Source organism: Cervus canadensis, chromosome 16 (assembly GCF_019320065.1).
Source record: "Cervus canadensis isolate Bull #8, Minnesota chromosome 16, ASM1932006v1, whole genome shotgun sequence".
Lineage (NCBI taxonomy): Eukaryota > Metazoa > Chordata > Mammalia > Artiodactyla > Cervidae > Cervus > Cervus canadensis.
Window position 1 is genome coordinate 65,470,929 of NC_057401.1, and position 16,957 is coordinate 65,487,885.

Here is a 16,957-nt window from a genome sequence, read left to right on the forward strand (position 1 = left end):
ACTGGAGTGGGTTGCCATTTCCTCCTCCCAACCCAGGGATCGAACTCGCGTCTCCCATGTCTCCTGCGTTGAAGGTGGAGTCTCTACCACTAAGCCACTAGGGAAGGCTTGCCCCACACTGAGTGGTCCCGGTTAGTTCTGTGTTTACATGTATCCAAAAAGTAGAGACATTGCCATCGCATCATATAGTCTATTTTTGGTGTATTACTTTTACTGTACTCTCCAAGGTTAATCAGTAGACTGAGAGCTTCGAATTGGTTTTTGAGACAAGGCCCGGGTTTTGTACCAGCTACTTGGCTGGCTGAAGCTCTAGTGATGAGAACCATGACAGCTGCCACCTGTCACACGAATGCTGGCTTGAGGTCTGTGCGTGCGTGCTAAGTCACTTCAGTCGTGTCCAACTCTCTGTGACCCCATGGATTGCAGCCCACCAGGCTCTTCTGTCCATGTGATTCTCCAGGCAAGAAAACTGGAGTGGGTTGCCATTTCCTCCTCCAGGGGATCTTTCCAACCCAGGGATGGAACCTACATCTCTTATATCTCTGCACTGGCAGGCCGGTTACCACTAGCACCACTTGGGAATCCTGGCTTGAGGTCTGGCAAGACCTAAATCATCTCTTTCCCACCATAGGCTTGACTGAGAAATGAATGAAGTGGAAAGGTCTGAGAATATGGGATTAAGGACATAGGAACTGGAGCTACAAGTAAGGCTCCCTGCTGCTGCTGCTAAGTCCCTTCAGTCGTGTCTGACTCTGTGCGACCCCATAGGCGGCAGCCCACCAGGCTCTCCCGTCCCTGGGATTCTCCAGGCAAGAACACTGGAGTGGGTTGCCATTTCCTTCTCCAATGCATGAAAGTGAAAAATGAAAGTGAAGTTGCTCAGTCGTATCCGACTCTTAGCGATCCCATGGACTGCAGCCTACCAGGCTCCTCCGTCCATGGGAATTTCCAGGCAAGAGTACTGGAGTGGGGTGTCATTGCATTCTCCAAAGGCTCCCTAGACAAATACTACTGCAATATTAAAGGGACACAGTGGAATGAAATAAAGATTATTTTAAACGGGAGACATCTGGGATACAGCAGATTCAGAGACATGCCTTTTGGAGTCCCCCTTATCTGACTAATTGCAGAGCTTTTTGAGAAGGAAGCTGCCATCAATCTTCTCTCTGGGGAGCTTCCAGCCAAGAAGGAGAATGACCATTAGCATGGCGATGAGAAATTGTATATATACATTTTATAGAAGCTACCAGAGCCTCCATTTATTTCCCCTAGAAACCCCATTTTCCCCTCCTTCCCACTATTACGCTGATATATAAAGCATTACTCTTGGTTGTTCAGTGAATTACTCAGATTATTGAGTACCCTGAATGCACGTGAATAGATGCTATCTTTTCTCCTGCTCTTCTATTGTCAATTAACTTGCACTCCCTCTCATTGCCCCTGACCGCTAAGACCCAAGTTGGCAGAAAAGTTTTCCTCCCACAATCTGATCTGAAGCCAGTTGCTGGGTATACCGAGGCAAGCCAGTGGTGGCTGTTTGAGAGGCTGATTGTTCTTGGTGGTACCATGCTAAGTGGTCTTTGGCTTTGGCTTTGGAGAAAGAAAACTCATGTAATGAAGAGCAAAGCCTGGAGAGATTGAACTGCTACTGGTCCATACGTAAGACTGCTGGGGATGGTGATGTGCGTCAGGACTACAGATAGGAATGCCGCAACCGCCTGGCCAGACAGGGCTTACGGTGGGCTCACTGATGGGAGGGCAACTGCACCACCAAGTTGCCTTTGAGCTGGTTTCCTGGCTGCAGAAAGAAGTTCGTGCCCAAGGTCATGGCACAAGTGGTCGTGTGGGTTCTTAGACACACCAGGTCTTGAGGATTGGGTCCTGGGCTGGGACCCTAGGCCATGGAGCTGGGACTGGGCTGTCTCCTACCATTCTGCCTTTGCTAAGAAATGCCTGAATCAAAATTAGGTGTCTTGGAGAAGGAAATGGCAACCCACTCCAGCATTCTTGCCTGGAAAAGTCCATGGACAGAGGAGCCTGGCGGGCTGCAGTCTATGGGGTTACATGGCTGAGAATGTGTGCATGAGGGTGGAGGGAGATGGGTTGGTAGCAATAAACTGGTAGAACAACAACAACAAAAAAATTAGGTGTCTGAGCAACAGATTTTATTTCTGAATAAAAGTCCTTCACATCTCAATATTATTAGTGAATCTTCTTTTGAGAATTTAAATAAATGCCATCTTGGAATCACAGCCGCCCTGGTGGCTCAGACGGTAATGAATCTGCCTGCAATGCAGGAGACCCAGGCTTGATCCCTGGGTTGGGAAGATTCCCTGGAGAAGGGAATGGCAACCTACTCCAGTATTCCTGCTGGGAGAATTCCACGGACAGGGGAGGCTGGTGGGGGTCCATGGGGTCGCGAAGAGCCAGACACGACTGAGTGACTAACACTTTCACTTTCAATCATAGTACCTAGCATGAAGCCTTTAATATGGCTATCAATGAGTGAATATCACTGAGTGAGTTAACTTGGATTATTACTAAAGAAATATTGAAAAACAGACTTACAGACATTGAAGGCAAATTTATGGTTATCAAAGCAGAAATGTGGGGAGAGAGGGATAAATTAAGAGCTTGGGATTAACATACACACACTACTTATTATATATAAGATAGATAACTAACAAGGGCCTACTGTATAACACAGGGAGCTCAATATTCTGTGAGAACCTATAAGAGAAAAGAATCTGAAAATGAACGAACCCACGTAGAAGTAAATCAGTTTGCTGTATATCTGAAATTAACACAACACCGTAAATCAACTACAATCCGGTAAATTTAAAGAAAGAAACATTGACAAGTGAGACGCAGAATAGATTTAAATGAATCTGGGAAAAGTTTAGTTCTATTCCCGTATCTAATGAGTTATAGAAGCTGATATAGTTTATATCAGTTCAGTTCAGTCGCTCAGTCGTGTCCGACTCTTTGCGACCCCATGGATGGCAGCATGCCAGGCTTCCCTGTCCATCACCAACTCCTGGAGCTTGTTCAAACTCTTGTCCATCGAGTCGGTGATGCCATCAACTTATTTCAAAATAAAGACATTTCCTCTCCAAGTGGCTTGTATTTTTTCCAAAGCACCCGATTGTTTCATTAGTTTTAGTTGTTATACATTTTGTTTTAATAAGACCCATACGTCACAGTTGGTCAGTCAGTCTCTTCTTTCTTTTTTTTTTTTAAGTTTCTTTTTAAAATTGAATTACAGTTGATTTACAGTTTGTGTTAGTTTCAGGTATATAGCAAAGTGATTTACTGTATCACTTTGTGTATGATTCTGTTATACATACACACATTTTCCATTTTTCAATTATTTTCCATTATAGGTTATTAGAAGATATTGACTGTAGTCCCCTCTGTTACACAGTAAATCCTCATTGTTTATCTGTTTTACACATGGCAGTACACATCTGCTAATCCCATATTCCCCATTTATCCCTCCACCACTTCCCCTTTGGTAAAGAAGTTTTCTTCTCTAAAAATAAGAAATGCTTCATTAATGTGTGTGTCATCCTTGCACAAGGGCCATGCTAATCTTCTCTGTATCGTTCCAATTTTAGTGCACATGCTGAAGAAGTGAGCACTGCTTCTGTATTTTAAGTTCTGTATTTTAAGTTGAACAACCTTAGTGGCACTTGACCTAAGTCTTCTGAAGATACTAATGCCCTTTAGTAAATAAACATTTAGGGTTCAGTATGAAGTGGCCCAGCAAGCTTGAAAAGGGCAGTATGCGTTCATAAGAGGAAATCGCTGGCTTAGTGGGAGCTAACACAGTAGAGTGAACAGGATCTCCACCCTGACTGGTGTTAGAACTGCCTGTGGAGCTTTGGAGACAGAGAGATGATCAGGCTCCACACCAGAGACTCGGCCTTAAGAAGTCTGGGGTCAAGTCTGAACATGTGTCCAGGCTGTTCCCAAAGGCGATTCCACGTTGAGCCTTTCTCACTTAATCTCAGTGTGTGGAGTCCCTGCTTGGGTTGTATTGCTGTGACATATGTCTATTTATATACCTATGACTTTATCCTTTAATCTGCATTATGGAAAACCACATGCCTCTGCCAACACCCTTCCTCCAGCCTCTTTGTATATGGCAGTTGTCTCAGGATGCTATCAAGACCAGGGAACAGCCTCATTCATGGAGCAGTTAGGAAACTAGAGGAAATAAGAAGCTTACAGGGAGAATATGGACTGCTTAATGGGGTGGGCTGTGTGGACCATCAATACTACAGAGCTGGGTCTCAATTATGAGCAAACACACGTACAAATGCTGTTGGGAATTTGAAAGCAGAACCACAATGACTTCCCATTTTTGCGTGTGTCACATGAATTTCTCAAAATGGCCTGGGAATAAAAATCACATTGCTTACGGAAACTCTGGTGGCCTACAAAATCCAGTTTTATATAACATTAAGAAAATCATTCACCCACAGTCAACTAAAATTCAAATGAATGAAAACAGTACTCAGTTTATAAGAAAAAGTCACAAAACTCCCTGCTTCCAATATCAACACCTATGTGTGTGGGCTCAGTGGCTCAGTCCTGTCCGACTCTTTGTGACCCCATGGATGGTAGCCTGCTAGGCTCCTCTGTTTATAGGATTCTCCAGGCAAGAATACTGGACTGGGTTGCCGTTTCCTCCTCCAGGGGATCTTCCTGACCCGGGGATCGCACCAACATCTCCCGTATCTCCTGTACTGGGAGGCAGATTTTTAACCACTGGACCACCACAGAAGTCATCTCTATCTGTACCCATCTCATCTATCTATCTATAAATAGAACTGTAATTTGGTTGAACCTTACTTAGAATTGCAAAAGAAAGAAGAAGCCAAATATTTTTTTTTCCTGTAAAATAAGGTAAGCTTGACTACAAGTGTCTCCAGTGGTCTTCTATCAATTAGATTTATATCTCTTGGAAGCATTTCTGTCACTGTAGGTTATTCTTACTTCTAAATGTTTGACAAACTCTCCTGCCAAGACCTGCACATAAGCGAGAAATGAAAGCTAAGTTCACTACCAGACCATTTGTATGGATGGTATCAAGGGGAGGTAGCTATTCCTGCTGTGTTTATAAATGTACTAGCAAAGAAGCATTTCCATTCATTTTCATTATAATATACTCCATGGATAAATAACTTGGCATTTCACATATGCATCCCTAAAACAATTTCTGACACATGGAAAACTGAACAAGACAGAATGAGTAGGTATACTGTCCTCTTTGTAGGGATTCACTGATTCCCAGAAGCACTATGATAAGGGATGACTACATACACACACAAATTACTTGACAGATGAAAATTTCAATAGCAAAATGTGACCATGCAGAATAATGAGCTTTAGGAAATAGAAGCAAAGCAAATAACACCCAAGGAGAGAGTCTAGACCAGTGGATGGAAATCCACACTGCTCATCAATCTCAACCGACTGACCCTCTCCCCACCCTACTGCCGTATTTTGTCCTGGGGTGGATCTACAGGCCTGATACCGCAACTGTAGTGTATGAATGTTGTGTGTGTTTAGTTGCTAAGTCATGTTTGACTCTTTGGGACCCCAAGGACTGTAGATTACCAGAGACCTCTGTCCATGGGATTTTCCAGGCAAGAATACTGGAGTGGATTGCCATTTCCTTCTCCAGAGTGTCTTCTGGACCCAGGGATTGAACCCTCAGCTCCTGATGTGTTCCCCTGCATTGCAGGCAGATTCTTTACCACTAAGCCACTGGGAAAGCCGTGTCTGAATAAGCTCTGTTTACTGTCCTTAAGTAAGACAAACTTCAAAGTGCTGCACACATATGACCTACAGATAAATCTAACATTATTTGACTGTATAGGGTCCTATATTTGTCAGTAGCACTCACAAAAGAAACAATACTATCTCTTGTCTGTTTTACTCAGAGGGGAAAAGAAAGAATACAATTATGGAAGAAACCTATCTTCAGTTAATGAGCCAAGAAATGCCTATCCACCTGTGGCTAGGCATTTTATTTTTGGATTAGGCTTCCTGTAGCTGCTTCTGCATTTAGGGAATTAAAATAATTGGACCATGACTTTAAATACCTTTTCCCCCCCCCACTGATGATACATCTATGAATATATCAGCTATAAGTATCATAACTGATTTCCCCCATTTTCTCCCGGGCATTTCCTCTTTTGTATCTAACAGACATTTCAAACTTTAAGCCCTTAACAAAACTCCTGATTCTATTAGCTTGGGTCCGGTTTCCTTTTCCTATCTATAGTGTTTTGCATCCCATTCATTGAGGCCTACTGGCTCCTCCCCCTTTGCTACAGCTCTGGACCATGATACCATGATCTCCTTCCTAGACTCTGAAGTCAAGTCCTCACTGACCTTGCTTTCCGACAGTCTGGTCTCTGACCGGCAACCAGAGAGGACTTCAAGGACCATAAATCCCATCATGTTCTTACAGCAAAAAATCTTCAGGTACCCTCTCTAGGCTTAAAGGTTTCTTTCACTCACCGTCACCACCTCCAACTGCTCCTGCCTCATTTACTGGCTGTAAAACACTGACCTTCTCACCGCCTTAGGCACATGGCAGGCTCCCTCCTGCAGCACAGTTTTTGCTCTGCTACTTCTTTGCCCAGAAAAGTCTTTCTCCAGATAGTTTAACATCTGGCTCTCATCCATCACTGAGGATTTGCTTGGGTGTCACCTCGTAGAGGCCTTTCCTGAACTCTCATTCAACAGTTTCCTTCCCTTGTTACACTCTAATCCTGTAAACTATCTTGGTCATATCCAATGCAGAAGGTGAATACTGTTTGCTTCCTTTTGTAACTGCTTGCATTCTTGGACCATACAGTCCAGGAGGCAGGAAGTTTGATGCTCTACTGGAATGAGCACACAGTAAAGGCACACAATTTGTTGCTGTTGTTCAGTCACTAAGTCAAGACGGACTTTTTGCAACCCCATGGACTGCAGTATGCCAAGATTCCCTGCCCTTCACTATCTCTCTGAGTGTGTTCAAACTCATGTCCATTAAGTCAGTGATGCTATCTAACCATCTCATCCTCTGTTGCTAACTTTTCCTCATGCTCTCAATCTTTCCCAGGATCAGAATCTTTTCCAATGAAAGGAAATGGCTCTTCATATCAAGTGGTCAAAGTATTGGAGCTTCAGCTTCAGCATCAGTCCTTCCAATGAATATTCAGGGTCGATTTCCTGTAGAATTGACTGGTTGGATCTCCTTGCAGTCCAAAGGACTCTCAAGAGTCTTCTTCAACCACAATTCAAAAGCATCAATTCTTCAGGACTCAGCCTTCTTTATGTCCAACTCTCACATCCATACATGACTAATGGGAAAATCATAGCTTTGACTATTTGGACCTTTCTTGGCAAAGTAATATCTCTGCTTTTTAATACATTGTCTTGGTTTGTCCTTTACTTCCAAGGAGTGAGTGTCTTTTAATTTCATGGCTGTAGTCACCATTCTCAGTGATTTTGGTGTCCAAGAAAATAAAATCTGTCACTGTTTCCACTTTTTTCCCCATTTATTAGACATGAAGTGATGGGACTGATGGGATTGATGCCATGATAAATATTGGCCAAATGATGAATGAGGAGATAATTAATTCCACATTTCCAAAGTCAGCAGACAAGGAGAGAATTATGCTCACCCCTTGAAGTATCCAGCTATTTCTTAGTACAATATCTTGGCAACTGTATTAAACCATCACATCAGACATTTATGGTATGAGGACTGAAGTGCGGAGCTTCCAGTCTGAGAGCCAGACTTCCTTCTATTTAATTAGTCCCCAGGAAGTTTCAAATACTCTGCTTATTGTCTCAACAATGATACTTTCTATGTAGATAAGAAATTATGATCGGGCATAAAATTCATACTGTAGTCTTAATTAGCTTCAAATGTAATCCTTAAATCTTGCCTGGTGTTTCTCAGCATGCAGTTGGCTGCTTTTCTCTACGTAGTAAAGCTCCCCCTAGGGAACCGCAGCTCAAAAATGGTGTGTGAGGAAACAGCTTGTCAAAACACAGCAAATCCTTCAGAGAAGCACATTCTCCTAGCACCCACCCCTGACCAGGTGGGAGCAAAGGGAAGGTCATATCTGGAGTCTGCCAGGGTCAGGCTACCCTGTGACAGAGGTCTACAAACTGGGTCCTACGTGCCTGGGGACTTTGTGAAGATTCTCTGAGGGAACGCAAGGCTTGGGATTTTTCAGATCCTTGGCTTCCCTACACACTCTTCCAATAAACCTGATCTGCCTGAAAGCCCACCCGTATGCATGTTCACAGCCTCCCTCATCTCACTGGACAAAGTCAAGCCCCCCCTGAGTGGCAAACATTCCCTGAGTCCATTCTGCTTAAGAATGATCTGAATAGACATTTTCCCAAAGAAGACACCCAAACAGCCGGACTCACTGATTGGTTTGTCTAGTTAGACTAACTGGTATTCTAGGCAGCTGCCGTTTGTTTATTCTGTATCCAGTGGAAGCCAGGCCCTCAGCCTCCTTCCAGAAGCAGGAGTGGGTGGTTTGCAGATGAAGCCTGGATCAGAGCTGTGGCTGTTGCTGTCAGTGGTATTGTCTCTCATCTGTGGTTTCGGTTTTCCTCCCCAATACTGCTCTCCAAGGATCACACTCGCTCCAAATCCCTAAATCCTGTGCTCCATCCTGCCCAGGGACCACCTACTCAGCTGGTTGGGGGTGACTCTGAGAGCCAGCTGGGAAGCTGAAAAGCAGGGCGGCTGGACATGCTGCCTTAAGCAGACGTGGGCAGAAGACAAAGCCTGATTCTGTCAGTTTGTCCCTTCCCATTTGCACCTAATTACCATGGATGCAATCCTGTTTACCCATAGGAGGTCACTTACCTTTTAAGATGGGCTTCTTTGCAAATTGTACTTAATTATGTAATACGTGGCATTCATTGTCTGTTGCTCACACATCATTACTGTCCAATTGAGTAGCATAGCACAGTCACTTGCTTACCATTTACAGTACTGATCCAGAGAGGTGCTCTGCTTTCTAATTCAAATGTTTTTAGTTTAGTTGTGGTCCTTTGCATCATGGAAAATAGGTAACTGAACAGTTCCTCTACTTCCCCCTATAATGATGCTTCAGAAACAATACCCTGTACCTTCATTCAAGAATTATCTTTGTCAATATTCATCACCCACCCTACCTCTTTGTACCTCCTACCTCTTCTCCCCCAGCCTGGACCAGCAGTGAGAACTGGTGAGAAGGAAGCAGTATTGCTTCTTGGAGTAAGTATGTGAGGTGTCACAGAGGAAGGTGTGTGTAACACTAGGATATACAGCATCAGGTCAAATGAGGAATGTGCAGTGAAGTCAACAGAGTTATTCCCTGGTCTCCCTATTGCCCAACATTCCTTAGTTCAGTAGATTAGCATCCTGCCAAGAAATCAAGGGTCAAAGGTGGGATCCTCAAGGGAAGCCATTAACTTTTCCCCTTAGCTGATACAGCCTTCACACCAAACCCCAGAGACCTCAGATTTGAAAGCAACTTAAAGCACACACTGCCTAGCATCACCTCTGCATATCAAAGAAAACACATTTTAATAAATCATCCAGGCAGAGGTATAAGGTAGCAGCCAAGGAGAGCATATTTAGGAAGTGATAAATAGGTTCAGCTCAGGAAAAAGCCGTTCTCAGAAGGGTAATGCCAACACTCTCGTTTTTTGAAGGATGCTTTTGAAGCAGGGTTATATCTCAAAGTGTTAATCTGTATATTTTCTATTTATTGCTCTTCTTTGCTTACTCATTGGTACCCTGTGGTCATTTTTATCCTTCAACACTCGCAGGCTTCCCAAATGATGGAGAACTCAGACACCCTGAGTGGTCCCAAGGGGACACCCTACTGCTATCAGAAAAACCGAGACAATCCTCGTAGTCTTCTCAGCCCTGAGCTCTATTATCAGCCTTACACTTGAATTTGATGTTTTTAACAGCTCTTTACACTCATCCTCATGATTCACTTAGTCTTTCATCATAAGGGGCTTTATTAAATGGAAAAGTAAGGTTAGAATCCATTGTCAAACTGAAGAGACTCATGACTTGTTCAACTACGTGTGTGTTATGAAAGGTTATCCTACAACAAATAGCTGATGTGCTGTGCTAAGTCATTTCAGTCTGTCCGACTCTTTGTGATCCCATGGATTGTAGCTCGCCAAGCTCCTGTGTCCATGGGATTATCCAGGCAAGAATACTGGTGTAGGTTGCCATTTCCTCCTCTAGGGACACTTCCTGACCCAGGGATCGAACCCACATCTCTTAGGTCTCCTGCAGGCAAGTTCTTTACCACTAGCTCCACCTGGGAAGCCTATGTATTTGCAAGAATTCATGCTTTGTTTTGACTCCAGCTATCAATCGCCTGAGTGGCAATGTTAATTGAAATCAGTTATTTCAAAGTCATTATCATTACATCCAATAATGTAAGGAGGAAGCTTGAATTAGAATCATTTTTGGAAAATATTTCTGTGTCTCTTGCAATCAAAGAAAGAGAATGTCTCAGAGAAAAATACTCAGGGGATAATGACTTCAGGTTTAGACTGTAGTCATTATGAAACATTTCAAAATTGGGAGAAGACAGTTTTCCAGATTAGCAGGCTGTTTTTATTTCTGATGGGTCTTACAGAGCTTTCAAGCAGTAGTTCTCAACCCTGGTTAGATATTACAACCCCCCAGGAAGCTTAAAAATAAGTGCTAATAACTGAGCGTCTCTGGGGGTGGGCCTGGGTGACTCCAGTATATAACTGCAACCAAACATGGTCTGAAATAGTGTTTTTCATCTGCTTTGGTTTACAGAGCAGAAATAAGGCTTGGAGCTCTAGTTTTAGGAATGCAGTGCTGATGCTGTGTTCAAGGAAGAAGAGAGGGTTGCTAAGTAAGTAAGTGTTAGTTCCCCAGTCGTGTCCGACTCTCTGAGACCCCATGGACTGTAGCCCGCCAGGCTCCTCTGTCCATGGGACTCTCCAGGCAAGAATACTGGAGTGGGTAACCATTTCCTTCTCCACTTACTTACTCACTTGTAGGTCTCATTTGTCAAAGATGTTATGCTATAGTTTATCAATGCAAACCAATATTGAATAATCAGCTAAATCGATAAATAACAATGGGAATTTAGTTACTGAAAGCACAATATTATGACTTCAATCTACTGCACATTCAAATGAAACCTCATAAGTATCTGCCAGATCCTGGAACAGCCCTGTTCTGGGGCTTTCAGCAGCAAATAAGTAAGTGTCTCCCCCCAGCTCCCCTGGAGTTCATATTCTAACAGAACGATGCAACACCTCTCTGTGGCTGTCATCACATTCATAGAATTCGAGGCATTGTGAGAACTTTCAAAAGAAGCAAAAAAAAAAAAGAAAGAAAGAAAGAAAGAAAACAGATAAAGATGTTTTTGCCTGTTCCTAAAGAGCTATCAGCTTGGGTGAGATGATACTCCTGCATCTGAAGCATTGTGCATTCATATGGGTCTTGTACCCAATTTTCCTTATGTGCTAAATTTGGGGGAATATGTTGATCAACATGAAAGAGTTCAAAGAGAGCACAAAACTAAACCCAGAGGACCCAGGAAGCTTTGTAAAAGGGGTGGAATCTTGCATATAGGATTCATCATTTCCGTCTTTCTAAATTCCATATACATGCGTTAATAAACTGCATTGGTGTTTCTCTTTCTGACTTGCTTCACTCTATATTCAAGGCAGCAAAAGAGACACAGATGTAAAAAACAGACTTTTGGACTCTGTGGGAGACGGGGAGGGCGGGATGATTTGAGAGAATAGCCCTGAAACATATATATTACCATATGTAAAATAGATGACCAGTGCAAGTTCGATGCATGAAGCAGGGCACTCAAAGCCGGTGCTCTGGGACGACCCAGGGGGGTGGGGTGGGGAGGGCGGTGGGAGGGGGGTTCGGGGTGGGGGACACATGTACACCCGTGGCTGATTCATGTCAATGTATGACCAAAACTACCACAATACTGTAAAGTAATTAGCCTCCAATTAAAATAATATTTTTTTTAAAAAAAAGGAAAGAAAAAGGGGATGGAACTTGAATTTGTCTTAGAGGATGAGTAAGGACTGGATCAAAGGGAGGTGTTGAAAGGGCAACTGTGCGAACTGGGGGTAGAAAAGCTCATGTGGAAAGAGGAGGGTAAGAGCAGGGACAGTGGGGAGAGAGCCCAGCGTGAAGGAGAGCTGTGAACTGAGGAACCAGCAGTATTGAGGTTGGATACACACAGTGAGAGTAACATTGTTTAAGGTCTGAAAAATGTAGACAGTGCAGAGATCTAGACATCTCCTCTGACTGAGAAACGCATGATTGGACTGTGATGCACAGAGAAATATTCAGAATTTGTGTGCGTTCAGCTTCTAAAACCAACTAACTGGTGGTTAAATACTGATCATGCTCTTGAACCATTTGAACGCAGTGGTAAAAGCTGAATTTAACTAAAGCCCAGGTACAGTTAAGATACACGTTAGATTAACTCAGCCCTCCACCTTAGCAGACCGATAGAAGTAATGGGGTGCTTTGGTGGGGTATATATTACATATAACTCTACAATTTTAAGACACAATATCTAGCATAAATAAGAAATCACAAGACATGCGAAGGAACAGGAAAATGTGACTGAAAAGTAAGAGAAAGGATAGTCAATACAGGTAAATCCACAAATAACCCAGAGAGCAGAGTAATAGACAAGGAGTTTAACTACTGTACAGATGCTATGTATCGAGTGGGGAAATAACATGCATCCAAAAAAAAAAAAAACAACAAATAAATTCAGCAGAGAAATGGAAACTATAAGAAAGAACCACGTGGGAATTCTAGAACTGGAAAATACAATTTAAGAAATAAAGAACTGATATGAAAAACTTTACAGAAGATTGATCCAGAACAGAGCCTTGAAGTAGAGTAGGGGAGAAAAAGCAAAAGGAAAAGAAAGGAAGAAAATGAGGAAATTTTTCTCTTAGAAGCCATGATATATGAGTATTTCACATGCTTTGGAGGTTTGGGCAAGATTAAGAGAGACATGTCCAGACCAGGAAGTATAGAGACTCTTGGAGGAGCCTTAATACAAACTGCTTTATTGAAAAATAAAATCAGGCAGCAGAGTTCACTTTGTGTCATTCATATCATGGAAACACTGAATATTCCTTTACTGGAGGACTTTACAAAGATCAAGAAGGCAGCTGTGGTTTGATGGTGGGGACTCAGAAAGGGTGAGAGCGACATAGTGATCCAGGCAAGAGACCATGGGCATGCCCTGCACTCACCACGCTGCAGGCTGACACTGAAAGGGGAAGTACATATGAAGGGAAATGAATTTTTAAAAACTCCCTGAAGAAGTATCAACAAGACATCCTGATGGGTTTCCTGTCTAAGGATAAAGAGAAGAAAGAAAGCGCTCCCCACCCCCCGCCACTCTCAGAGTATCCATTTCTGTTCATTTTCCTTTTCTGGAAAAAGGAGGGCAAATACAAAACTAGGGTTTGGGTTAGAATGGGGAGCAGAGGGGAGGATGACCTGAAAGCTCAAACTTCTGAGTTTCAGACAGAATGACAGAAAGCAGGTGTCTCATGATGAGCTGTGCAGGTGGGAGGCTTGTATCGGACAGAAATTCTAAACTGCTTCCTCAGCATGTGGAAAATGCTAACAGATTCTGGGGTCAGAGCTGAGCCCTTCTGGGGGCTACAGATCTAGGTGTTTGCTTCCCAGACCTTCCTGTAGCCTAAGCACATCCAAGGTTCAGCACATTCTGTGCCCCGTTCATGGTACACAACGTGGGGAACTGTGGTCTGAGGAAGTGAGTCGAGGCACTGTTCCCTGCAGGAGACCCCCTGGTCCAAAATGATTTGCTGGTGAGACAGCCTGTGGGTCATCTCTCACACACACCCTCTATCCTAACATTTTAAGAGTAACCAGGTGGCTAAATAGATGTTTCTCCAAAGAAGACATACAGATGGCCAACAGGCATGTGAAAAGATGCTCAACATCACTAATTATTAGAGAAATAAAAATCAAAGCCACACTGGGGCATCACCTCACACCAGTCAGAACTGCTGCTGTTTTAGTTACTAAGTCATGTCTGACTCTTTTGTGACCCTATGGACTGTAGCCCACCTGGCTTCTCTGTCCATGGGATTCTCCAGGCAAGAATCCTGGAGTGGGCTGCCATTTCCTTCCTGATCTAGGGATCGAACTCTTGTCTCCTGCAATGGCAGGCAGATTCTTTGCCACTGAGCCACCTGGGAAGCCCTTTCAGAAGAATATGACAGGTTAATCTTTCCCACTCTAAGCACTAAGAATAATAATTCACAATATTAGCACCTCAAAAAGAATAGTAGTTATCAAAAACTCTGTAAGTAATAAATGCTAGAGAGGGTGAGGAGAGAGGGGAACGCTCCTACACTGTTGGTGGGAATGTAAACCGGTGCAGCCACTATGGAGGTGCCTCCAAAAACTAAAAATAGAGCTACAATATGATCCTGCAAGCCCACTCTTGGGCATAAACCCCTCAAAAGATGAAAACTCTAATCTGAAAAGACACATGCATCCCAGTGCTCATTACAGCACTATTTATAATAGCCAGGGCATGGAAGCAACTTGAGTGTCCATAGACAGATGAATGGATATAGAAGATGGGGTATGCATACACAATGGAATATTACTCAGTCAGAAAAAAAGAATTCACATCAACATGGATGGACCTAGAAACTATTGTATTAAATGAAGTCAATCAGGCAAATACTATATAGAATCACTTACATGCAGAATCTAAAATATAATAGAAGTGACTTTATTTATAAGACAGAAATAGACACAAGACATAGAAAACAACTTACGGTTACCAATAGGGAAGGTGGACGAGGGATAAATCACTAATATGGGATTAACTGATACACACTGCTGTTGCTGCTAAGTCACTTCAGTCGTGTCCGACTCTATGAGACCCCATATGCAGCCCACCAGGCTCCCCCGTCCCTGGGATTCTCGAGGCAATAACACTGGGGTGGGTTGCTATTTCCTTCTCCAGATACACACTACTATATAAAATATATAAACAATACATATAATAACTAAAAGTAGAAAAAGTCTGAAAAAATATAACTGAATCACTTTGTTGTATACCTGAAACTAACACAATATTGTAAATCAACTATACTTCAATTTTCAAAGAATAACCCCCTTGCCTCCCCCCAAAACAAGAGAGTAACAAGGTCACTTAAAATGAACCTGACTTTCACAGAAACACCAGGTGGTATTAGTCTATGAAGTTAATATTCAGTTAAAAAGTTTAATACCACGTGCCATTTCATAGCTGTGACTCTCTGATGAGTAAACTAAACTGCTCAAGTCTGCAAATGAGGACCGTGGGAATTTCTTATCCTTTAGTATACCTTGAATACCCTCTAAGGTTGATGCTGGAATATTAGTGACTCCTAATGAAATCAACACCTTGTACATTACCATATGCCTGCACCAGCCCAGTTTATACTGTCCCAAGCTCAGTTGCCTACATTAAATAATCAGGATGAGAAAATGTGGGATTCAAAGGATAGTACATGCTTTAGGAAACAAGTCGTTTATCTTTTATCATTCCACGCCAAAGCCACTATTTTACCTGACATTGTTCAAAGACGCTACCATATGCAAAACTGAATAGGGAATTTCATTTTACGTTAGAAAAAACAAGTGTGTCTCAGACACGGTAAATTTTCATGAGCTTTCTTGGTTCTAAGTGATGGAATCTCTAGATTTCAACTATGCGTCCTAAAAGAACTCTTAGGACTTTTTGAGCAGAGACTTCTGGGAACTGCCCAATTCTCTTGCTCTATGATCCCAGTCTGGCAGAAGGGCTTTCTCTTCTCAAAGCATCTCAAGAAAAAGGCCGCTTTTTTCCCAAGTGGCAAAATCTATCGCTGACTGTGCCCCTCTACAGACCCGCACCCTAGCTCCCGGCCTGGCTGTCCAGACGCTGGGGGAGCTGCCCCTCCAGTCGGCATCACCTCCTGCGTCCCTGGCCTCTTCTGGGGCTGGCTGTGCCCTTCCTGGCCTGGATGCCTCACCTCTCTACAGCGCCTGCCTCCTCCTTGTCTTACTGCCTCATGCGTCCTCCGGGTCAGAACCACTGGTCCATTCAATTTATGGTCGATGCACACTTTTTCTTTTTTTAGAAGACCCACCCCACCCCAGTTACATGTGTCCTTGTCTGCTCTGCAATTCCTCGAGATCCAGCATACCAAATACAATCAAACCCAAGGCAGAATGGCTAAAAGAGTATTCAAACTTTTAAAGTACTTTCTAATCTATTATTTTTAGTATTACTGAGGAAAAATAACAACTTATTTCCACATGATGAAATGCCACCCCCCCACCCACTGCTGGTAAGGGGAAAAGATAGCAGTTAACGAGCAGAAGGAATATAACTTAAAAACATGATTCTGTTAAAATCCTCTTTTCTATTTCTCAAGAATTGGGGTATTTGGGAGAGGCATTTCATTTCTAATGCATGCTCTCCTCCAAAGTTTTTTTCTGAAACTGTTTGGCATAAAAATAAATACTGAAATGGTTCAAGTAAAGTTGGGTCTTTTTTTTTTTTTTTCTTTCTCTTTTCTCTGAGGTCTTTAAGCAGAGGTCCTGACGTCTGAATCAACTGCAAATTGCTCAGTCAGTTTTGCCTTTTCCCCACATGGACTATTTCCAAGGGGCCAATCGTTAAGTCTTGATTAATAAAATAATCATTGGCTCTTCAATTTATTTACCACTTGCCCTTCCAAGGAATTCTTATCTGCCAGACCCAGCCGCCAAAATTCCCCAACAGGTGTCTGAAGTTAATTAACAAAGAACCCAAGTCTTTGCTGGAAAGGGAGGCAGCATTTATGAGATTAGGCTCTGGGGTTT

General features: G+C 42.9%; 1 protein-coding gene and 1 non-coding gene across 3 annotated transcripts in view; both read right to left on the reverse strand.

Annotated features, from left to right (window-relative positions):
• The window catches only part of CTNND2 (catenin delta 2), a 1,083,336-nt gene that overhangs the window by 84,267 nt on the left and 982,112 nt on the right, over positions 1 to 16,957 (reverse strand). The window lies entirely within an intron of this gene.
• Positions 3,535 to 3,641, reverse strand: LOC122454696. The gene has a single exon (XR_006273501.1). It is a non-coding gene; the product is annotated as a U6 spliceosomal RNA (small nuclear RNA).